Genomic DNA, 24,994 nt, shown 5'->3' with positions numbered 1-24,994 from the left:
CCACCTTGGTTTTGCTTCATGATTGCTAATTTACAGTATTAAAATTTAAATTTTTTATTTTGCTATCTGGGTTATGCTTTTAAGACTGTCAATTTTTATTTATTTGCTATTTTGTTCTTTGTTGCACACAACGGATAAAATTAAATCAATGTGGATGAGTCTTCCTATGTCCATTCTGTTTGTTTCTTGTCTGTGCATTCTTTTGAACAAGGTGGAATTCCATTGGAAGGTTCAACCACCTAGATTATAGACTTATCTATCTCATTTGGAGAAAAATCAACTGCCACTGAATGACGGGCACCTCACTTATTCACCTCCCCCTCCCAAATGGAAGAAGAAGATTAATTCTCCTATTGTGGAGGCTGCCTTAAATGATTTTGTTGATTTGATATTGAAGGACTTTGTGATAAATATGTGGTATGCAAACATTACTCCAGATATGGAGTTTCCTGAGCTGGTACATGACTTAATCATGCATGCTATTGCTGAAGTGTCAGCAAGAGTTAAAGAGATAAACCTCGTTGACTTGCTCACAAGGTACACATGATTTTTCCCTCTTCTATTATTTGCTTTTGGAAGAAAGAAATTTGGCAAGTTCTCTAGCTTGTTATGTGTCACTTGTGATTGTAGGGACATAGTTGATCTAATAGGTGATCACATAGACCTTTTCAGAAGAAATCAAGCTGCTATAGGTGTTGATGTTATGTTAACCTTATCTTCTGAGGAGAGGGATGGAAGATTGAAATTCTGTCTGTTGAATTCTAAGGAGCTTCATCTAGCACTAATGTCTCCAAAGAGTGAGTACAAGGTGTGAGTGGAGTGTCAGGATGTCTTCTATGTTTTTCTTTGGCAAAATACATCTCATACCTCATCTGATGATTTCTCTTTCTTTAGGTTCTTCGGCGGCTAATGAGAGGATTATTAGCTATGGTATTAAGAAAATGAGAAGTTCAATGTCCTGCCATTCGATCTATAGCTCGAGAAATTGTAACTTGTTTGATATTGCAACCTGCCATGAATTTGGCAAGCCCTGCGTAAGTTGAATATTTTGTCTTAAATTTCACTTTAAATCTTTCTTGTTTTGCTGATAGGCCTTAACAATTTGTAACCTGTTAAAGGGTTTCCTTTGCCAATATCTTAGATAGAAATAAGAACTTTTATAGATTGTTTATGTTTTTAGCGGGTGAGATTTTGGATCAGACTTGGTATATATGGGACATAGAACACCTTCGCATTTCCTACCATGATTTTGTTCTGGCTATTAGTTGATAAGCTTCAATGTTGAGATATAAAAGATAGAAGTATGTGTTTCTCATGAGCCTAAGGGTAGATTTTGAGTCCATGGGCTAAGTATGAGCCCACTTATCTTTGTACATTAGATTAAGATTTCATTATTTTTGGGCCTTGTATTTAGGGCTCCATAATGTAGGTAGGGTATTCTAGAAATGTAGGATTTTTCAGCCCTTGTATTTTAGGGCACCTAGACTACTTTTTGTATTAGGGGTAATTTTGTAATTTCACATGCATTAAGTGAATATTTGATGTGTGTTGGGAAATAAATTTGATTGAATTGGGAGAAGCCCAATCCAATTAAATTTTAGAGGGGGAGGTGAGCATTTGCTTGCTACACCCCATTGTCACATCATATAGTCATACTTTGTGTATGTCCTTCATGCTTTGCATGCCTTATGACACCTAAGTGTAGAAGCAAAGCTTCATGATGAATCAAGAGTGATTCAAAGATGTTTTGATGATAACAAAGATGATAACAAAAGATATCAAAGAATGAGTTCAAGATGTTCAAGATAGAATCAAGAACACTTCAAGATTCAAGAGGAAAGTTGAATTCAAGAATCAAGAATCAAGATTCAAGAATCAAGAAAAGGCTATTCAAGAATCAAGAAAAAGCTTAATCAAGATAAGTATGAAAAGGTTTTTTCAAAAACTGAGTAGCACATGAATTTTTCTCAAAACATGTTTACCAAAGAGTTTTTACTCTCTGGTAATCGATTACCAGATTATTGTAATCGATTACCAGTAGCAAAATGGATTTGAAAAAGTTTTCAAACTGAATTTACAACGTTTCAATTAATTTCAAAAAGTTGTAATCGATTACAATGTTTTAGTAATCGATTACCAGTGCCTTTGAACGTTGAAATTCAAATTCAAATGCGAAGAGTCACATCCTTTCACATAAAAGCCTTGTGTAATCGATTACACTGATTTGGTAATCGATTACCAGTGATTGTTTCTGAATAAATCAAAAGATGTAACTCTTCAAAAGGTTTTTGACTTTTTCAAATTGGTTTTAAGTTTTTCTAAAAGTTATAACTCTTCTAAATGTTCTTCTTGACTGGACATGAAGAGTCTATAAAAGCAAGGCTTTGTTTTGCATTTTCATTCATTCATTCTATCAATCAATCTTTTCCAATTCATTCTTTCAATCTTGAATACTTTTCCAATCAATCTCTTACAATCCTTTACAAGCCTTGAATCTCTTTGAACTTCTTCTTCTTCTTTGTACCAAATGCTTTATGAAGTTTTCTGGTTTTCCAAACCTTGAAAACTTGTGCTATTCATCTTTTTCATTCTCTTCTCCCTTTGCCAAAAAGAATTCGCCAAGGACTAACCGCCTAAATTCTTTTGTGTGTCTCTTCTCCCTTTTCCAAAAGAACGAAGGACTAACCTCCTGAATTCTTTTGTGTCTCCCTTCTCCCTTGTCAAAGAATTCAAAACAACACAGTCTGAGAATTCTTTTGATTCTTCCCTTTCCCAAATACAAAAGTGTTCAAAGGACTAACCGCCTGAGAATTCTTTTGTATCCCCATTCACAAAGTATCAAAGGTTTAACCGCCTGAGATCTTTGTCTTAACACATTGGAGGGTACATCCTTTGTGGTACAAGTAGAGGGTACATCTACTTGGGTTTGACTAAGAACAAGAGAGGGTACATCTCTTGTGGATCAGTTCTAGTGGAGGGTACATCCACTAGGGTTTCAAAGAGAACAAGGGAGGGTACATCCTTTGTGGATCTTTGCTTGTAAAAAGATTTTTCCAAGGTTGAAAGAAATCTCAAGGACCACAGGTCGCTTGGGGACTGGATGTAGGCACGGGTTGTTGCCGAACCAGTATAAAAACTCTTGTGTGTTGGTCTCCTTCTTCCCTACTCTTTTAATTTCCGCTGTGCATTTAATTTCCGCTTTTACTTTCTGTTATGTTTCTCTTCTACTCCTTATTCTCTTAACAACATAAGTAAAAGCCTTAGAAGAGTAAATTTTTTAATTAGTAAAGGTTTAGGAATAATTAATTCAACCCCCCCCTCTTAATTATTCTAAGGCCACTCGATCCAACACTAAGCACACATAGTGGAGAATCTTGGACTTGATCTTGGATTAGTGGGCTGAACCATACCTAACATTTAATAATCATAATTAGTGGAATTTTGGCATCAAAATTTGGTTCCACAAATTCAATTTTAAATTCAAGTGAAATTTGAATAGAAATTCAAATTTCCCTCCAATTTTATGTGACACTTAGGCTATAAATAAAGGTCATGTGTGTGCAGTTTTTTCAACTTTGATTATTTGAGAATTGCACTTCAAAGTTCAAACCTCATTTGAGGCACAAAATTTCGTGCTCCTTTTCTCCCTCTCCCTCCACTAATCTTCTCCTACCTTCAAGTTCTTATCCATAGCTTCCTATGGTGGTGAGCTTCTTCTTGACTCATCTTCTCCTTGAAGTGGCATCTCCAATCATCTTTCTTCCTTGTCATTCCATTGTCATTCATCTTCAAGAAGCAAATGACTCCATTAGGCCTACAAGCTCCACATGGAGCAACATCACAAATGTTGGAGGCTGCAACTTAGAGAAGAACTGAAGTTCTTATGCCCGAGAATCTTGAGAAAATGTGGGCATAAGTTAGAGTCTTCACCAGATCATGACAAGGAATTCTCTTCTGAAACAGATCATCGAGTTGATGAGGTGAAGGACTTCAATAAATATAAGGACTCACTCAAGAGATTTAGCAGTGCTTCTCTTGTGGGAATCCAAACTCATGAGGGAGGGTCTCCAAGGTCAGAGTTCCACACCGCTGAATCTGAGAAACATGGTGAAGGATTTCTAGGAAAGAGTAGTTTTGACATGGTTTTTAGAAGAGAGGCACATGTTGTTCCCAAGCTTCAGTGTCGGGTATGCAATTTTGACTGATATTGTTGTAACTGTTATTTATACTATTGTAAAATGTAAATCAATATAATGTTCACTCTTATAAATCGGAATGGATTTCAAGTTGTGATAGATGGGATATTGCTGTGGTTCCTTTTATTCAATTGGATTGTTGTTTGTTGTTTACTTGTACACTATAGGTGTTGGGAGCATATTTTGAGAAACTAGGATCCACTTCTTTTGCTGTCTATTCAATTGTAGTGACTGATGGTCAAGAGAAAACTTGGTTTGTCAGGAGAGGTAGAGTTTGCTTTCATTCATTTCTAAAATTGTGGGAGTGCACAAGTTACGTTTGTTTAAATTTGGATAGTTTCCAACACGTTAATAAGAATTGGGTTTATACTGGTTATAAATTGATATGTTTGGGTTTTAAGTTTTTGGTATACAATAAAATATAGGACCACACAATTCTATTTTTTGTTGAACCATTCTCTTTTCCCATTTTATATTTTGATCCTTGATATTGGGAATGAATATGATGGAGTTTCAAAATTGTTTTGTTCCATATTTATTTTGTGTTGTTACATCACTGAACTTTCTTTTGGTGATATTCAAATACAGGAATTTTGAGCGATTGCATCGACATCTAAAAGATATTCCCAATTACGTCTTCCATTTGCCTCCCAAAAGGATATTTTTCTAAAGCACAGAGGATGCCTTTGTCTATCAGCGTTGCATTCAATTTGACAAATATCTCTAGGTATTATCTCTCATTTCTACAATTCTTAATGTTTTGTGTTGTGCTTTTTTTAACATCTATATCATTACATCAAATAGTTGTCTTGCTTCAAGACCTCCTATCAACAACGAATATTGCTAAGCAACATGAAGTATGGGACTTTTTGAGTGTTTCCTCAAAGGTTTGAATCTGCTTGGTATTTCTTATTGTAAGATTGACAAGTGACTATTATATAGTTTCTTCCGTACTTAAAGAAGGGAAAAATGACAATCTACTAACCTTTTTCTTTCCTGTTTTCCACCTAAAGAACTACTCTTTTGGGAAATCTTCAACGATGAGGACCCTAGCAGATATCTGGTTTAAACATTTTGGATTTTGTCATACTTTGTTTAAGTGCTTAGGTTATAGCTATTCTAAGCATGGTTACCCACGAGTTAGGATTCTCTATTATGGCCCCTCATGCAGGGGCCTTTGGGCTCAAAGCATGAATAATGCAGGGGTCCACCTATTCTACAACTCAACTTTAGTTAGAAAAATGACGGTTAGCAAGGATTGAACTTTAAACCACTTGTCATAGAGGCTTTGATACCATATCATGAACCAATTATCCCAAAAGCTTAAGTTATTAGGTGAAGACACACTTGAATGGTTTTATATTGCATCTAGCATAATTATCGTTGTTGCGGGCTTGTTGGCCAGGATAGACCAGGGGTGTTGGTAGCTGCCATAATGTATTACATTTTTAACAATTGACAAGGCAAAATATTTCAAGGCAAAATACTTTAGAGTGTGTATTTAGCTCTGAAAATGAGGAAGGTGATGAGAATATTGATAAAGTAGTAGAAGATAATGAGTGGAATTTGTTAGTCGCTTTATACGACTAACTTTTGTATAGAAATCATTTTCCAAAGTTTGTATAGTTCCCTAATTTATGGTTATTTTAGAGTAAATTCTGTACATAAATCTAGTTTTATGGTTAACGCTATCTCGAGAACATTTCCTTTGGATTTAATGATGAAATCTGTGCATTTTCTGGTGAAAAAGAGGCTAAGTTTTGAATTGCAAACAGTAGCAGTTGGGCTAAGCGCATATCCACAGCTAAGCGTAGCTTCAGCGCACTTAGCGCAAAGGAGAATCTGGTAGAGCAACAGCATCACAGCCGTGCGCTAAGCGCGAGATCAGTGCGCTAAGCGCAGCAGGTGCCTTCAGCCAGGCTCAGCGCACGACTGGCGCTAAGCTCGAATCCACTTACCCGCGCTAAGCGCGAGGGTAGTGCTAAGCGCAACGTAGCGACTTCAGAGCCTATTTAAAGCCTTTTTTATGCAGAATTAGGGTAAGCAAGCCCAGGGCACAGAATCCCACAGCAGCCAGAGTGCCTATTTTGGGAAAAGAGCCCTAGAAGCAGCAAAGAGGAACAACTTGTGCATTGAAGCCTAGGTTTTATCATTTGAGAGAGATTATTGAGTAGAGAATGAGTGTGAGATGCTGAGAAGAGGAGGAGGAATCCCCCTTCTTATGTAGCAAACTATCATTCTATGCTTTTAATCTCATTTATTGTTAGGGTTTCTTTGTAATGGCTGGCTAAACACCCTAGTTGGGGATTTTTAATGAACAACTTATGTAAATACATAATATCTAATTGATTGTGTTTTCTATGTTCAATGCTTCAATCAATGCTTAATGTTTGTATGCTTTTGGTCTGATCACCCATTTGTGTGCACAGTTAGGTGACTTTAGCATTGGGAAATGTATTGTTGCCTTAGAACTTGATTGAAGCCGGATTGAAACTTAGTCTTACATGAGAGATATGTGGATTAAGTTTTGGTTTTAATTATGCTGTTACAATAATGTTGTTTAGTTTAGGCCTAGTCCTACATGAGGGATCTGCGGATGAAGCTTAGGCTAAACTTCCGTAAGCTACTTGAGCTGAGTCTAGTCTTAAATGAGGGATCTGCGGACAAAACTCAGTTTAAGTTAGTCTAAACCTAAGAGGGCTATCTAAATCGGGCCTAGTCTTAAATGAGGGATCTGCGGATGAAGCTTGGATTAATTCGGCCTGACAAAGGATCGAGGGTTTAGTAATTTAGGCTACAACATTGAATACAAGAGCATGATTGATTAGAGAAATATATTTCCATGCACCAGCTTGTTTGTTAGAAAGACCCAACATTTCTACTTATTGCTGTCATTTTATTTACCTTGCATTTTATAGTTTTTTAGTATACAAGTTTTGTTTAAATTCTGTTTGAAATTATCACTTATACATGTTCTCTCAACAATGCTTCGATTCTAAACTTAATTTAGGCTAACATTAGTTCCTTGTGTTCGATACTCGGATTCATCCGTTTTAATTTTAAATACTTGACGATCCGGTGCGCTTTCCGGTAAACCCCCATTGAAATTTCCTTGAGACATAAATGAACAAAAAGTAACTGCAATGGGGAACAATCAAAGTATTTATGGCCCCATTGGAATCTCCTCAAACGATTATTCACAACCGCTAATAGACCATGGTAGTGAATCTAGTAACTTGGATCTAGATAGAAAACATAATGCAACAATGGAAGCTAAGGTTGGCAAGGATGTACCAGCTACGAATTTCAAACTAGTTCCTGATAATTTGGAGGACGTTCCACCTGAAGTCTATAGTCAGCTGGGATTGCTCTCTTTTTTGTTATGCACAACACACTTGTTGATTGTGATATTTGGTTTGTTTTTTGTTACTTATTAATGTGTTCTTAAGTTGTGCATTAGATGCTTATTCTCTTAGGGATCAAGCTGTTGAATGTTATGCTACCTACTTGGCAAAGTTGGGGATTGCATTTAGATTAAGATACATGATGAAAACTGTACAGCATTGCTATACTAGTGTTGGTTTCTTATCTTCGTTTAAGGGGGAAAAAAGAGAATGATCATTTCAAATAAAATGGTAAGAAAATAAATCTGTGTTTTTATTGAATTTGATTCCATTAGTTGGCTAAAGGCTTGTTTTATTCGTTTGTGTGATTGGCATGTATCCAACAAATAGAGATACAAGATGAATTGATATCAAGCATCCTAGTTTTTCAAGATCTCCTCAAGTGTTTATACCTCAGTTAGCCTTATTATTTATGGAATCTTTTCAATAGGATGCTATTTCCAATAGTTTTTAATTGTTATAGATGAGCACCACGAGGCAAAACAATGGTGTTCTCTGAGAAAATATTTTGGAAACCCTCTGTCAATCTTAAAGTTTTACTTGTCATAAGCAGGATGTTGTCAGGATCTTGGGTTTTTATTTGCTGTTCATTGACTCCATTTTTTATGATTACTTAGTATGTTTGTCCCTATACTTATAGAGAATATTCAACTACTTTCCTACATTCAAAAGTTTGTAACCGAGTACGTATAATTATAAAATTCTTATTTTGAGTCCCTATAATTTCAAATTTCTCAAATCAGGAGGTCCTTACTCCTTACAGTTAAAGCACCGTTATGGTGCTATAAAAGTATGCTAGATTATAGCACCAAATCAAATATATATATATATATATTGAAATTATTAGGAGGTTAATAGTTTCGGACCGACAATAGGGACTGAATTAGAAATTATGAACTATAATGACCAATTACAAATTTTAAAGGGACCTATTTGGACATTTTAAAAAATTACAAGGACTATGTATCAATTTAACCTTTTTATTTTTCGTTTAGAAGACACTATTAACCTTCTTAATTTTAACCATTTTGTAGTGGACCCCACCTAACATGATTGTCCCTATTTTGAATTTGGTTGACAACGTATTTTAGCTTAAGAAAAGAGGCTGGCTAAGGTAGGTATATGAATCTTTCTAGTGTTCTTATATTTCGAAGGTGACTGCTATTGTTTGTATATTGTTTAAAACTTTTAATCTTATGCGAATTTATAGAAGCTTCTATTGGTGTTGTATTTAATGTTTTTTTCTACCTTGAAAGTTATTTAGATGTGTGACTTTGTGTGTTTAGATATGTTGAACTTACAGGGATTTTAGTATAGAGGAAGTTAGAAATTGGGCTTGGGGCTTAACTCAACCCTAAAAATCAACTTATAAGATGAAGATTGTCTTCCACTTATATACTCTATTTCGATCATATCACTAGTCATGTGAGATATCCAACATGCCCTTCTCATGCCCACGACTACCCACCACAACTAAGGTGGACTAGGGATGACTGCAATTAAGGGGACTTTCCAACATGAGAGAATAGAGACTTTGAATGATATTCTATTGTGTATTTTCATGTATTAGAATATCATATGTTCATAAAACTTCAAGTATGAATCCTTATTTACACTAATCATGATCAAGTTCTGACCTAAATATCCCTCAAGTTAAAACTTATGTAGCTTTAAGCTTGTTACAAGCACACCTTTTTAGGAAACAGAAATCAAACAACATAATTTGAGATTGTAGGATTGCCACATGGCTAGGATGATTTTTGAGGATTGCCACATGTTAGACTGATTCTCTTGATGCGAGCTCAAATCTAAAGAGAAGACACTAGGACATGTTTGATGCAAGTGGAGGCTTCTAGAAAAAGGATTGCATGTACTGCCACACTCGGTAGGGAGATGCACCGGAAATGCTGGATTGAAAACAAATAATGCATACATATAGACGCATTAGGACTCCAATGTGAGTGAAACCAACAAGGTTAGGCTGGTCTTGGAGAGAAATCAGGTCTCGCGGTTGGTGTTAACCACGGCAACCACCACCCAAGAGGAGGGTCAAGGGTGAATTGGCTGATCACAAATTTTTAAGCAACTTAGAGAAATTATGCATTTTGATGCATTCAAACTAAAGATGTAGCAAAATAAGTTTAGAAAAGATACAACCTATGTAGATGATTTAAAAAACAATTTGAAAGAGTAAACCAATGATGCAAGCCAAGACAAAATCCAATTCCAATATGAACAATAGAAAGTTCACAAGATATAACTAATCTAGAAATTAACGAGTTTAGGGAAGAAGGAATCAAATTCAAAGATTTACCCAAGTTAGTCCACCAACTACTTGTGACTTATGCGCAATCTCCAAGTAGAGGTCAACATTTTTCTTGTATTAATTCAATGAATCTATTGATATATCTGTTTACAACCTACTAGAGTTTGTTTGTTCATAGAAAATGAATAAGAAGCTAAGATTTTCTTTTCACAATGAAAAATGTAATGAAGTACATATTTATAGACTTAAGACTCTGAGACTCTTTGAGAAGCTAGTTATATTGCTAAGTCAGCAATGACAAAGACTTATAACTAGTGGTTAACTGTGATACAGTTACAGTACAAGTAATAGCCTACTATAGAGACTAAAATAGAATTGTAGACATTACTGGCGTATACTCTATCACAACCATAAGGGGTACCTCACCCAATCCAAAGGGATAACTGTTAACTCATTGGAAAGTGCAGTAATTCATTCAAGTAGTAATAAAACGGTAAGATCGAGGGTCGAGTTCACAGGGACTTTGACTGTACTTAGAGTTCGTGTATGTCTAATTTTAATCAATTAATGAATTGAATTGGATGTTTGTTGAGTAACAACGCATAATTGTAAATATGATGTAAATTAAACTACAAAGCAAAGCATGTGTAAGGGTAAGAAAACAAACACTCAGAGCAATGTAGTGACGGTTGATGCAGAATTACGGACATGTTGGGGGCTCTGCCTATCATAACTATCTTGATACGATATTAAGGATTTTTCTCTATTTAATGTTAATCTGATTATTACCCATATCCACTAGCCTACTATGATCGTGAATCCTCACATAAAATTGCCTAAATAACCTAATTTCACTCTTAATCTCTTATGAGTTCCATCAAATCATTTGCATTATGAGCAGAGATGCATAAATTAGGCTAAACAAAACCATTCTATCTTTGGAGATGGATTACCTAGATGTTCTGTTCAAGTTCTTAGAATATAAACATTTTTCAATGTCTAAATCCTAAAACACAATATGAGCATGTATGATTAGACCACAAACATGATAATAAGCAAATAAAAGAAGTAATGATATCAAAATAACTTTAAATAGATAGTTACAATCATTACATCAAGAGTGTTGAGTTTTCGAGCTCCCAACAATGGTGAGTTTAGCCTCTCATTATCATGAGAGGCTTACAAATACAAAAGGGTAAGAGGAAATGGAATGGATGGTGCTCCCAGTGAGAGATTTCTCCTCCAATAGGATTTTTCCCTCTTTTTCTTTGCTCCAATGGATGCCCTTGCTTTCTCTTCCTTTGCCCAATGGCTGGTTGCTAAAAATATCTCCCAATTTTTTGATTTCAACGTAACATCGTCATGTTTTCTCGAAATTGACAATGTGCTGAGCCAAATGTGCGCTTTGAGCGCACATGTCCAACTGGCTTAAGTGACCACGCACTAAGCCGTAGGGTGTGCGCTTACACATGACAACAGGCTTCCAAGGTGGCTTCTTGCGCTAAGTGGGCTTCTTGGGTTGAGCGGTCCTGATGCGCTAAGCGAGGTTATTGCCCTGAGTGTGACACTCCAGTTCTTCAATCCTCTTCCAAGCCTCCTGTTGTATCTTTACAAAAAAAAATACAACCAAAATCACTATAAATTGACTAACTTTAGCGTCTATTAGATAAAAAAACTCAGAAGAAGCTAAATTCCTAATATTTTAACACAAAAGAAGCAATAAAAGAGAGGAAAACTAGATAATTTCTATGTGATTTAAATACACAAATTACGTATGCATATCAATTATCAATGACCCACCTTATCTCAATCAATCAAACAAAGATGATAAGCAATAGAGAAACTCTAAATAATAGATGAGCTTATATGGATATTAGGATTAGGGTTCATGTCATTCTTTCAACCTACATCTCTAAGAAGCCTTTTTATATAATTATAAACGTGTGATAATGATATGGATTGAAAAGGTAACTTTTTTCACAATTTAAAATTTAAATGTTAACAATTTAATGTTCATTCAAATGAATTAAGACAAGTACCCTAATTGATTGGGTTTTTTTTGTGTGTGAACATTGATTAGGAAAAGGTTAGTGCAACCCTAATCAATTAGGTTTACTACTCTGCTTGGACGGAGAGTTTTGTTACCATAGCAATCATACTCAATGATGTAAGCTCCATTGGAGCTTGTAGGCCTAGGATCTTCTTCATCAATGGATTCCTTTGCTTCTTGGAAGATGAATGGCAGCGGAATGGAGAAAGGAAGAGAGAGATGAGACGCCACTTCAAGGAGAAGATGAGTCTAGAAGAAGCTCACCACCATAGGAGGCCATGGATAAGAGCTTGGAGGAAGAAGGAGATGAATGAGGGGAGAGGGAGAGAAGAGCACGAAATTTTATGCTCTAAATGAGCTTTTAAATCTGAAGTTTAATATTCAAATGATCAAAGTTGAAAAAAATGCACACACATGACCTCTATTTATAGCCTAAGTGTCACACAAAATTAGAGGGAAATTCAAATTTCACTTGAATTTGAAATTGAATTTGTGGAGCCAAACTTTGGAGCCAAAATTTCACTAATTATGATTAGTGAATTTTAGTTATGGTGCAGCCCACTAATCCAAGATCAATTCCAAGATTCTCCACTAAGTGTGCTTAGGTGTCATGAGGCATGAAAAGCATGAAGGACATGCACAAAGTGTGACTATATGATGTGGCAATGGGGTGTAGTAAGCAAATGCTCACCTCCCCCTCTAAAATTTAATTGGATTGTACTTCTACCAATTCAATTAAATTTATTTCCAACCACACACATCAAATATCCACTTAGTGCATGTGAAATTACAAAACTACCCCTAATACAAAAACTAGTCTAGGTGCCCTAAAATACAAGGGCTGAAAAATCCTATATTTCTAGGGTACCCTACCTACATTATGGAGCCCTAAATACAAAGCCCAAAAATAATGAAACCTTAATCTAATATTTACAAAGATAAGTGGGCTCGTACTTAGCCCATGGGCCCGAAATCTACCCCCAAGGCTCATAAGAACCCTAGGGCCTTCTCTTGCATCTCTGGCCCAATCTACTTGGAGTTTTCTATCCAATGCCCTTGCGGGGTAGGATTTCATCACTCATCTCAAGTAGGATTACCTCCAGTGGAGGATACCTATGCTCTATACCAAAAAATTAGGTCCAATCCGCTAATGGATTAGGCCTTCACTGGAGTTATCTAATCGATTAGAAGCTTTTAAGAATGAAATCAAAACCATTCTAATTGATTACCTTTCATAATCTAATTGGTTGATTATTGAGAAAAGTAATTTCATCAAGAGATGATCTAATCGATTAGTTTAAGACTTCTAATTAATTATTTATTTGAAAAAACATAAAAATTATGCTACTATGGACTTGTGCACTTAACTAAATTGACTTGTTTTTTGTTTGGATTAAGCTCTTATCAAAACAAAACCTCATTCATTACCCTTCCACATTCCTAAACCTTGAAGAGTGATATTGATGCTTTTTTGGCTTCAATCATCTGCTAGTCATTGTGTGAATTTAGTCCTTAGACTTCTTGATGTCATCCAAGCTTCTAAAAATTCTTCTCTTCAATCTTTCAAATACTTTGTTCTTTCTATCATTATTGATAATGTTTTGAAACTTCTGATGTACTGCATTGTTTTTAGTATCTATCATTTTATTTTATTTTGTACGCTGTAGTGAATGTGTTTTTAGACTAAGTATGACTTGTACCTTTGGAGTGTGTTTTAAGTCTTGTAATTAAGTGGGGCAGTTGACTCTTAAGCTGATAGGTAGTAGAACCTACTGTTTTGTTCTCTAAGTCAATATATGTATTAGAAACTAAAGCATACTGTTGTTGAATGAATACATCAGATTTCATGTGATGCAATCCTACCCCCTAAGGGCATTGAATAGAAGACTCCAAGATGATTGGGTCAGAGATGCAAGAAAAGGCCTTAGGGTTCTCATGAGCCTTATAGGATAGATTTTGGGCCCATGGGCTAAGTATGAGCCCACTTATCTTTGTGCATATTAGATTAAGGTTTCATTATTTTTGGGTCTTGTATTTGGGCTCCATAATGTAGGTAGAGTAACCTAGATATGTAGGATTTTTCAGCCCTTGTATTTTAGGGCACCTAGACTAGTTTTTGTATTAGGGGTAGTTTTGTAATTTCACATGCATTAAGTGAATATTTGATGTGTGTCTTGGGAAATAAATTTAATAGAATTGGGAGAAGCCCAATCCAATTAAATTTTAGAGGGGGAGGTGAGCATTTGCTTGCTACACCCCGTTGCCACATCATATAGTCACACTTTGTGCATGTCCTTCATGCTTTACATGCCTCATGACACCTAAGCACAATTAGTAGGGAATCTTGGACTTGATCTTGGATTAGTGGGCTGAACCATACCTAAAATTCACTAATCATAATTAGTGGAATTTTGGCTCCAAAATTTGGCTCCACAAATTCAATTTCAAATTCAAGTGAAATTTGAATAAAAATTCAAATTTCCCTCCAATTTTATATGACACTTAGGCTATAAATAGAGGTCATGTGTGTGCATTTTTTTCAACTTTTATTATTTGAGAATTACAATTCAAAGTTTAGACCTCATTTGAGGCACAAAATTTTGTACCCATTCTCTCCCTCTCCCTCCACTCATCTTTTCCTACCTTCAAGCTCTTATCCATGGCTTCCTACGGTGGTGAGCTTCTTCTTGACTCATCTTTTTCTTGAAGTGGCGTCTCCAATCATTTTTGTTCCATCTCCATTCCTATTCCACTGCCATGATCTTCAAGAAGCAAAGGACTCCGTTGATGAAGAAGATTCAAGGCCTATATGCTACACATGGAGCTACGTCATGTGGTATCAAGAGCATCTTCGTCTAGGTGATGTTCTTTTGCATCCTCTATGTTTTTGTTCGGTCAATTCACTTTAGTTCCTTGTTATTATTCTTATTCTCCATGTATATTTTCCATTTTCTTGCGATTTGGTGCTGATTATAGTAGATTCAAAAAAATAAACTGATTAAATCTTAGATCTACACCTGTTCTTGCATTTCTAAGGTTCAAATTTTATAGATCTACTCTTGAATCATGTTTTTGTGTTGATTTTAGGTTCTATCATTTTTCAGTCATAATCTTATTGTGCTGAACCTTTAGATCTAAATTTTATTCCAAAAATATTGATTAGAAAAAAAATCTAAGTGTAAATCACTTAATTCATGTTGTCTTAGAGTCATGTTTAGTCATAATAATTGTCACATTATGTTCTAAGTTTGTGTTGAATTTTTATTTTTTTTATTGAATTCTAGATACATTTGTTCATGTATTCTTGTCATTCTTATCCTATCTTTTTGAATTTTGAGTCTAATTCATGCATGTTATTTAGTTCATAACATGTTCTAAATCAATTCCTAGAAGTAGTCTTGTTGTTGAACTTTTTTTTTGTTTTCTAAGTTTCTTACATGATGCCTATGAAGAAGTTGAGTTGTGGTGCTGAGTTGTAGCTGAATTTGTGAATCAAAATAAGTTTTAAGCTCTCTTGAATTGTGTTATTCAAGATAATTGAGCATAAGCAAACACAAATTGTAACTATCCAAGCCTTAAGTAACATAAACACTACTCTTGATTTCTAGGTTGAAATCGCTCGTGTTGACAGCTTGAACATACGAACTTGTATAAATTATTGGGAATTGGTAACTACGAATTTTGAGCTGAAATATTTACTAATTTTCTAGACATCTAGAAAAAAATAATAAAAAAAAAGAACCAAGTGATTCAGATAAAAGGAAAAAATACGAAAAATCACACAATTTGGCAGAAAAATAAGTGTCCAGGAAAAAAAAGTGAAAAGGAAGTGTGCTTGCTGTTTTGGCTCGAAATTTATTCTACAATTGGTGCCTATTTTATACCAATCTTAGTTCTCAAATTTCAATTGAAAATTAGTGTTAAAACAAGTGCCAAAACTAGAGGTTTCTTGAGTCTTTTTTTAGTTTTTCTACTCTACTCTAGAGCCATTCTAGGTTTCTCTTTGAGTCCTAGCTTGCTTTTATGTGCTTCTCATTGCTTTAATTGTTGAATAATTCTTGAAAATTTGTCTTCATAAAACTCTATTGGTTTAGCTTTCATTTCATTTTTTTTGTCTTTGGTTATTGCTTGTCTCTTTGTTTCCTTGTGAGTTGTCATATAGGAAATTGCAAAGGAGCATTGGTGTCATCCCTTTAAGAATTTGAGTCAAGAAGCAAGGGGCCAACCACCTTAAGAGCTATTGGACTAAGAAGCACTCCAAATTTAGTGAATCACCAAAGAGAGAACAAACACCAAAATTGAGGACCTTTTTGTAATTTTGTAATTGACAATTTACTTACCTTCATTGCTTTCAAATTTTGTAATAAAAAAGGTCTTTCATTGGAAGTAAGTTGGGAGCCTCCAATAGGTCACCCTACTTCCATTTGTGTGTAATAATTTGAGGCAAAATTTCCTTGGGATAGTGAGTGTTTTGTTGGGAACCTTAAATGAGGTCATTCAAACACTCTTAGGAACCACCTAGTTTATATTTCTAACTTTTATTTCTTGCTTACTTTCATTGCTTATTTTCTTTACTAGACACACCTAGCTTATCTTGTTATTGCATGATACTTTCTTCTTGCTTATCACTCTTTTCTTGAGTTCTTTTGGAACCCTAGCTTTTACCTTTTTTTCAAACCCCCAACAAGAAAGAACCACAACTTCGGAACCAACATGAGTCATCATTCATCTTGTGTTAATGGCGAGGGTACTAGTCATAAGGACCCTCTATCTAGAATCTTAGATGGGTTGAGTTCCCTCAAGTTATGAAAAGAAAAACTAGAAAGAAAAGAAAAAGGAAAAGAGAGGGTAAAAATAAATCAAGATGAGAGGGAAAAAATAAGGGAAGAAGAAAGAAGGAAACTAATAAAAGAGTTAAGAAAAGAAAAATATGCCTCCTATAGTAGCCATAACACTTGCAAGAGCCTAAGTGAAGAACTTCATGACTATTATGAAGGAAGGCATAGGTCACATCTTAGACCTCACTCCCATATGAGAGAAAAGGAAAGAAAGCCTCAAGAGGCTAACATTAACCTCCCATACATCCATGGGAAGGACAATGTAGAGGCTTCCTTAGATTGGGGAAATAAGGATAGAGCAACAACTTAAAAGGAAGTCTACTTCAAAATCTTATGGCTCTCACTCTTATACAAAGAAAGACCTAGGTCAAGGCATCTTAGGGGTGACACCTTCTAAGCCCAAACATGATAAGGGGAAGACAATAGAAAAGAAACCCCTTAAGGCTAGTATGCATAAGAAGACTAGCTCTATAATGTTCTTTAAATGTCTTGGAAGAGGACACATTACTTCTCAATGCCCCACCAAGAAAACCATGATTATGAGGGGCCAAGACATTTATAGTAGCCAAGATGAGGCTACTACTTCACCTTCCTCTAGTGAAAGTGAAGAAGCAAAAGAGGAAGAATCTAGTAAAGAAATCTACCCCCAAGAAGAAGGACAACCTTTAACGGTTAAGGAGAAGTGTAAAGAGGTAAGTGTCTCCACCAAGAGGTTAGCTAAGAAGGAAAGTCATTTTAAAATAAAGACAAATATTAAAGAAACTCCCCCTTTTAGAAAACTTCCACATCTTCTCCTTTGTAAAAAGACACTTGTTAGCATTGCCACACCTCTTGGGCTTGAGATCATTCCTTAAGTAAAGGAGTTGTTGGATAAGGGTTTGGTTCGTAAGAGCTTAAATCCTTGTGCTTTGTTGGTGCCCAAAATTGGTATTTTGAGGCACCAAATCCCTATGATAGGCAGTATGATGAATGTGTTGAGTGGTGCAACCCTCTTTTGTAAAATCACCCATGCATCCAACATCTTCATGATTCTCATACATAGGGACTCATTTGATAGGTTTGTTCTTATTTTTTGTTTCAATACAAACCTAGGTGCTCATATGGGACACCTTAGGTTTTTCATACTTTTTGGTAGGAGTAATCAACATGAAAATATAAAAAAAGGTATGTTTTATTGCATTACTTATCTTAATTTTTTAAATGGTGATCAATGGGGTTCCCACGAACCCTAAGAGAATAAAGGTCACTCCTGAGTGGTCCACTCCACCTAGTATAAGGAAAATTTGGGACTTCCATGACTTAACAAACTTTTACAAAAGGTTTGTCCCATATTTTTCTATACTTGTAGCACCACTCATTAAGTTGGTGAGGAACTATGTTCCTTCATGGGAAGATGCCCAGGAAATGGGTTTTCAAACCTTACCTTACTCCAACATACCAAACACCACTAATATATATGTTTTTATTCTTTTTACAGGTGTTGAGGGAAGAAGCCCAGAGTTTCAAGAACCTCTGAAATTGAGGTCAAATCCTTTTCAAAGGGGAGGGAATGATGCAATCCTACCCCCCAAGGGCATTAGATAGAAGACTCCAAGAAGATTGGGCCAAAGATGCAAGAGAAGGCATTAGGGTTCTCATGAGCCTTAGGGTAGATTTTGGGCCCATGGGTTAAGTATGAGCTCACTTATCTTTACATATTAGAATAAGGTTTCATTATTTTTTTGGCCTTGTATGTACGGCTCCATAATGTAGGTAGGGTACCCTAGAAATGTAGGATTTTTCAGCCCTTGCATTTTAGGGCACCTAAACTAGTTTTTGTATTAGGGGTAGTTTTGTAATTTTACATGCATTAAGTGAATATTTGATGTGTGTGTTGGGGAATAAATTTAATTGAATTGGGAGAAGCCCAATCCAATTAAATTTTAGAGGGGGAGGTGAGAATTTGCTTGCTACACCTCATTGCCACATCATATAGTCACACTTTGTACATGTTCTTCATGCTTTACATGCCTCATGACACCTAAGCACACTTAGTGGAGAATCTTGGACTTGATCTTGGATTAGTGGGCTGAACCATACCTAAAATTTACTAATCATAATTAGTGGAATTTTGGCTCCAAAATTTGGCTCCACAAATTCAATTTCAAATTCAAGTGAAATTTGAATAGAAATTCAAATTTTCCTCCAATTTTATATGACACTTAGGCTATAAATAGAGGCCATGTGTGTGTAGTTTTTTCAACTTTGATCATTTTAGAATTACACTTCAAAGTTCAGACCTCATTTGAGGCACAAAATTTCATACCCCTTCTCTCCCTCTCCCTCCACTCATCTTTCTTCCTTCTCCATTCCGCTGCCATGATCTTCAAGAAGCAAAGGACTCCATTGATGAAGAAGATCCAAGGCCTACAAGCTCTACATGGAGCTACGTCATCATGTTTCTAAAATTTTATGAACTTCTTGTGCCAACAATTGGTATCTAGAGCTTATTTGATCTGCAGGGACTGTGAGAGAACCTTGAGTGTGGAGAGGAAAATAGAAACCAAAAACTAAGTAGGAGAGAAAACCTTTGAGATGAGACATCATTTGAAAGCTTATGATCTCTGGGAAGTAGTGGAGACAGCTGAACCACCAACCCTGGAAGAGAATCCCACTATTGCTCATATTAGATTTCATAATGAGCAAGTTGCAAAAAGAGCAAAGGCTTTTTCCATCTTGCACTCAACTGTGGATGATGATATTTTTATGAGAATCTCAAATCTGGATACAACAAAGGAGATTTGGGAGAAGCTTCAAGTGGAGTTCTTTGGAAATGAGAGGACCAAGAAAATGAAGGTTCTCAACCATAAGAGGGAGTTTGAAGCCTTGAAGATGAATGAGGCTGAAACTGAAAGTGGTTGTCTTTTGAAATCGGAAGTTTTTTCTGTTTTTAAGAAGTTTAAAGTCCTTGTTGAAACTGAAAGTGGTTGTCTTTTGAAGAAACTCAGAACCAATAATGGTGAGGAGTATACCTCTGTAGAATTTAATTCATCTTGTGATGGTTTGGGAGTTGAACTTCAACTCATTGTGAATTATTCACCCCAACAGAATGGAGTGGCAGAGAAGAACATATTAGTCCTTGAGATGGCTAGATGCATGATTTTTTAGAAGAAATTGACAAAAACTAGAAGTTGTAAACCCAACAATGGGAAGGAGTATACCTCTGTAGAATTTAATTCATCTTGAAATGGTTTGGGAGTTAAACTTCAACACATTGTGGGTTATTCACCCCAATGGAATGGAGAGGCAGAGAAGAAGAACAGATTAGTCCTTTAGATGGCTAGATGCATGCTTTTTTAGAAGAAATTGCCAAAAACCATAAGCTGTAAAGCCAACTGTCTACCACCAAAATAGGCTTCCTACAAGAGTAGTGGAAGGGATGACACCCATTGAAGCTTGGGGAGAAATTAAACCATCCATTAGACATCTAAAAGTATTTGTTTCACTTGGTTACAATCATGTACCCGACATGAATAGAAGAAAATTGATTGAGAAAGCTGAAAAAAGAATTCTAGTAGGCTATACCTCAAAAGCTAAGGGCTATAAAGTCTATGGAATTGATTTAGGCAAAGTCTTTGTTAGTAGAGATGTGAAGGTGGATTAAGATTCATTTTGGAGTTGGGAGATTTTTCTAAATGGAAAGACATTCAATTTGGCCTCCTTTTGAGAGCACAATGAAGGTCAATAAGAAGAGGTTGATGATGATTTTGCTATGAGAGGCACCAAGCCTATTTCATAAATTTATCATAGATGTAATGTTGTTGTAACTGAACCTACCAGCTTTGAGGAATGGAACCATGGTATGAAGGAGGAGATAAACATCAAAGACAACAAGACATGGCAGCTGGTTGACAACCCAGATGACAAAAATGCTATTGGAGTTAAATGGGTCTATAAGGTAAAGCTGAACCCTAATGGATCCATTAACAAATAAAAGTCCAAATTTGTTGTTTAAGGTTATGCTCATCAACCTGGAATTGGATATGTAGAAACATTTGCTCTGGTTGCAAGAATGGACACCATTTGCATTCTTGTAGCTTTGCCAGCTCAAATGAGATGGATAATTTGGCATTTAGATGTCAAATCTGCATTCTTAAATGGACACTTGACTAAAGAAACTTATGTAGTTCAACCTGAAGACTTTGTTGTGAAAGGAAGCGTAAACAAGGTGTATAATCTCCATGAAGCTTTGTATGGGTTTAAGCAAGCTCCTAAAGCTTGGTATAGCAGAATTGGTGCTTACTTTTGCAGTCAAGGTTTCAGGAGGAGAGAAAATGATGCAACTCTTTATGTGAAAAAGTTGTTGGATGATGGTTTTTTTTATTGTTTCTTTGTACACTAATGATTTGCTAATGACTAGCAATGATCAACAAGAAGTGCAACAGCTTATGAAGGAGATGCAAAATCAGTTTCAGATGTCTATCTTAGGGAAATGAATTATTTTCTAGGCTTGAAAGTGCATGAAACTGAAGATGGTATTTTTCTGAATCAGGAAAAGTATACTCATGAAGTTTTGAAGAAGTTTAGAATGGAAAGTTAAAAATCTATCCCTACTCCTTCGGTGAAGAATTTGAAATTGTCCAAGGATGATGGAGATAAAAAAAATTGTTGCTTCTTTTTATGGAAGTTTGATTGGAAGTTTGCTTACTTCATCTAGACATGATCTTATGTATGCAACCAACTTACTCTCAAGATTTATGAAAAAGTTCAAGTGTGATACATTTTGCAGCAACAAAGAGAGTACTTAGGTACTTAAAGGGCACTACTCAATTTGGAATCTAGTTTAAACCCAGTGAAAATGGAAGTTTGTTTGGCTATGTTGACAATGACTGGGCTGGAAACCTTGATGTCATGAAGAGCACTATTGGTTATGTTTTTTCCTTAGGCTCTAGCATGTTCTCTTGGAACTCAAAGAAGCAAGGCATTGTAGCTCAGTCCACTATTGAAGCAGAATATGTTGCAGTAGCTGGAGCAGCAAGCCAAGATATATGGTTGAAGAAAATTATGTTTGATTTGGGAGTAGAGCAATTTCAAGAAACTGAGATTTATTGTGACAGCAAATCAACAATTGTCATTGCTGAGAATCCAAATCAGCATGGAAAGACAAAGCACATTCAAGTGAAATTTCATGTTGTTCATGAGGCTGTCAAGAATTGTGAGATCAAGCTCATTCATCATTGTTCTGATAATTAAGTTGCTGATATACTGGCCAAAGCTCTTCCTAGAGCAAGATTTGAAAGACTTGAGAGTTGCTTGGTGATGAGAATCCTAAAACTAGCCAAATATAGGGACCTATGACCAAGAGTAGGACCAAATAGTCAGTGGATATCCTCCAACAAATGGTAGCAGGCATACTTAACAAGGCCCAAGTGAAGAAGGATGGAGGCCCAAGTGAAGAAGGATGAAGGTCCAAGTGAAGAAGGAAGAAGGTCCAAGTGGAGAAAGATGAAAGCCCAAAGGCAAAGGCACTACCAAGACTATTAATTGTTGCTGAAGGCCCATGCCAAATATGTTCTTTTTTTATTTATAATTTTTTTCGTTGTAATTTTGGCCCAAACTGTTTTGAAAGCCCATATCTATTTTTATTTTTTTGTTCAGATACACTATATGTATTGGTTTTCTTTTTCAATAAAGAAACATTTGATAAAATTTGTGAGAGTTTCTCTCTGGGTTCCTTATTGAACCAATCTCAGGCATATCAAGGTAATCCTTGTGACATCTACCCTGACTTATCTTCTCTCTTTGGAAGTGACGCATCCAGAACTTCATAACCTGTATCAAACGATCCGCTCCTAGTAAGGATCACATCACTTGGAATGTCCAACAAAAATTTCAAGGAGTGTTAATGTTATGAAATTTGTGACGTACTGCAGTACTTTTAGTATCTATCATTTTATTTTATTTTGTATGCAGTAGTTAATGTGTTTTCAGACTAAGTATGATGACTTGTACCTTTGGAGTGTGTTTTAAGTCTTGTAATTAAGTGGGGTAGTTGGCTCATTAAGTTGTTAGGTAGTAGAACCTACTGTTTTGTTCTCTAAGTCAATATATGTATCAGAAACTAAGCATACTGCTGCTGAATGAATATATCAGATTTCACGTTTCTGAAATTTTATGAACTTCTTGTGCCAACAGTTATCCTTCTTTTTTAGTTGTGCATAATTAAGAACATCAAGTTTCTTGTTATAGTGCTAACTCTCAATACTTGGACTATCCTAGACAAGATTACTCACTTGAACAATATAGCTGGTCCAATTTCATAATTAATCATCTAATGTTCATGATGCAACAAACATATAACTATAATATGTATGATTCGATATTGGTCCACTAAACACATTAAAAGAATTGGATATATTTCTGTAAAGATTCTACACTTATCACATTGCATGTGATAGAACTGAATCTGGACAAATAAGAAAAGTGAAAAGAATTTGTATCATTCTCTAGTACAACTCTGATAATAGATCCAAAGATGAATTACACTAATGTCAGGGTATTCGACAGACCCTGACCTTTCCTTACTCTCTTAAGTAACCTTTCCAAAATGATAAGATGCCCCCTCTCAACCCCTTTTCTTATTTCAAACTATGTCACATAACTAACTCCTTAATATAACTAACAAATGGCTAAATAACTAAACTGTTGTGAATAACTACTAATGGGGATTACCTAACTGCATGATTATTAAGTAGAATATAAAAAGATAGAGTACATAATCATGAGTTTACAATAAATTTTGTTAAGCATACATATGTAGCTATTTGTCATAATCAAAACATAGCACATTAAAGCAATCAGAGCAAACACATTTCTACAGTTAGTGGCCAGAACTGGTGACAAACATGCTCGGAAAAAAAAGGAAATGGTAACCAGTTCAAAGAGATAATGAGGAAATATGGAAACTAATCTAAATGATAATCTAAGATACTCTTGGATATGGTCAAGATATTTTGGACATCTTCAAATATTCTAATAAGAGACAAGACTAATTTCTACACTTTCACCTAACAACAGTTTGTGATGATTGATGAATGTATGCTTTATCATACTTTGAACCTAAAGGGAATTTTTGTTAGACTTTGAGATGTTGAGATGGAAATAAAATCCAATCTCTGGCATGGTACTATCTTGAGTTCCTTTTTTATTTCTAAAGAATAATCTACCATAGGATTCTTATGACAACTTTATGCTTTCTTCAACATTCATGCTAATAATTAACCAACATTAGTTTTCAAACTTTGGCTAATTAGATTTGACAGAGCAAAATATAAAGTGTTGTGATGCTGTTGATTTCTTTAATTCCAGGATGTAGAAGTTACTTATGTTAGATCCCTTATGTTCATGCAGAAGACAGGCCTTTTGGATATCAAAACAGATATTACAGGTAGTGATGGAAGCTGTTATTGATGATTGGCTACTGAGTGAGATTCATTGGCTCTGCAAAGAGGAGACCGTTGCCCAAGGGATTCAGTGGGTCCAAGATGTAAGGAATGAACCAAATTTTTAAGCATATTTTACTAGGACATTGTTTACTTACCAAGAGTTTGTTTTAAAATGCAAATTAACTGGATGACACCCCAAACACACTATTTCTCAATTTGATGTGAGGATCTAGAGCACTGGATTGTTTTAGTGGTTGTTTTACTGCTAGTTGTACCCTATTTACTCTCATTGAAAGCTCTAAACACTAATAAAAAGAAACTGCTTCAAGTTGAGAGCAAACCAAATATTCGTCAAAAACTTGAAGAACCTACTTTGAGTGTAGGCGGTTTTTGGCAGGCTGTGTTTTTGGTAAACATGAATTGGTGAACTTCTTTGGATAAATGACATTGCTTGTTCTCATTTTCTGTAGTTTTTGTTTTATGCTGTTTTAATTTTGGCTTCAGTGTTTAACTACTTCATTTTTGCAGATCTTGTGGCCTGGTGGTACATTTTTCTTAAGAGTACAGACCCCTCAGGTGTTAATTGGTAGCAGTGCATGTGATCAAAAGCCTTTACCAACCATAAATGAATTTGGTGGAAGCATCATTGCCAAATCACAATCAGGGTCCTTCGAGCAACAGCTTGAGGCTACTCGTAGAGCAAGTGAACTGAAGAAACTGCTATTTGGTTAGTTCTATTTTCTGTAGAGTCCTATGCTGATGCATTGAAATATTAATGGATTAGTGAATATTCTTGATCTCTTAAAATTTTATTTA

At 35.5% G+C, this 24,994-nt stretch overlaps 1 pseudogene; it reads left to right on the top strand.

Moving 5' to 3' along the window:
• LOC100802827 (uncharacterized) overlaps window positions 1-24,994 on the top strand; it is a 37,026-nt pseudogene that overhangs the window by 520 nt on the left and 11,512 nt on the right.

The sequence above is a fragment of the Glycine max genome, chromosome 7 (assembly GCF_000004515.6).
Source record: "Glycine max cultivar Williams 82 chromosome 7, Glycine_max_v4.0, whole genome shotgun sequence".
Lineage (NCBI taxonomy): Eukaryota > Viridiplantae > Streptophyta > Magnoliopsida > Fabales > Fabaceae > Glycine > Glycine max.
This window is presented reverse-complemented; position numbering and strand designations above follow the sequence as displayed.